Below are 1,122 nucleotides of genomic sequence, written 5' to 3' on the forward strand. Positions count from 1 at the left end.
GCTGGAAGGGACTTTTTAAAATATTGTGGGCAAGCGGGCTCGGTGGCTCAGCCTCTAATCCTACGCCTTTGGGAGGCTGAGGTGAGTGGATTGCCTGAGCCTGCGGGTTCGAGATCCGCCTGGGCAACTTGGTGAGACCAGTCCAGCAGGTCGAGGCTGCGGTGGCCGGGAGCGGCCACTGCCCTCCAGACTAGGTGACAGAGTGAGACTCCAACTCAAAAAAAACAAACAAAAAAATATTGTAGGCCAGGCACAGTGGCTTACACCTGTAATCCCAGCACTTTGGGAGGTTGAGGTGGGAGGTTTATTTGAGCCCAGGAGTTCGAGAGCAACCTGGGAAACATGGCAAGACCTTGTTGCTACAAAATCTTTAAGAAATTAGCAGCTGGGCTCGGTGGCTCAGCCTGTAATTTTAGCACTTTGGGAGGCTGAGGCGAGTGGATTGCCTGAGCCCGTGGGTTTGAGACTAGGCTGGGCAACCTGGCGAGACCTTTTAAAATAAAAATTTTTTTAAATAGCCAGACATGGTAGCACACGTCTGTAGTTCCAGCTACACAGAGGGCTGAGGCGGAAGGATCGCTGGAACCCAGAAGGTCGATGCTGGGGTGGCCGTGGCGTGCATGCCACTGCCCTCCAGCCTGGGCGAAGGAGTGAGACTCCAACTCAAAAAAAAATTAGCTAGGTGGCTGGGCTCGGTGGTTCAGCCTATAATCCCAGCACTTTTGGGAGGCCAAGGCGAGTAGATTGCCTGAGTCTGTGGGTTTGAGACCAGCCTGGGCAACTTGGCGAGACCTCGTCTCTACAATAAATTAAAAAATTAGCTGGGTGTGTTAATGCATGCCTGTAGTTCTGGCTACTTGGAAGGCTGAAGCAGAAGGATTGCTGAAGCCTAGGAGGTCGACGCTGAGGTGGCCAAGAGTGTGCCACTGCATTCCATCCTGGGTGAAAGAGCGAGACTCAAATTTAAAAAAAAAATTAGCTAGGCATGGTGGTGAGCACCTGTAGTCCCAGCTACTCAGGAGGCTGAAGCAGGAGGATCTCCTGAGCCCAGGAGGTGGAGGCTGCAGTTAGCCATGGTCGTTCCACTGCACTTCAGCCTGGGTGACAGAGTGAGACCGCAAC

Source organism: Carlito syrichta, unplaced genomic scaffold (genome assembly GCF_000164805.1).
Source record: "Carlito syrichta isolate Samal-C Ts95f unplaced genomic scaffold, Tarsius_syrichta-2.0.1 Scaffold103346, whole genome shotgun sequence".
Lineage (NCBI taxonomy): Eukaryota > Metazoa > Chordata > Mammalia > Primates > Tarsiidae > Carlito > Carlito syrichta.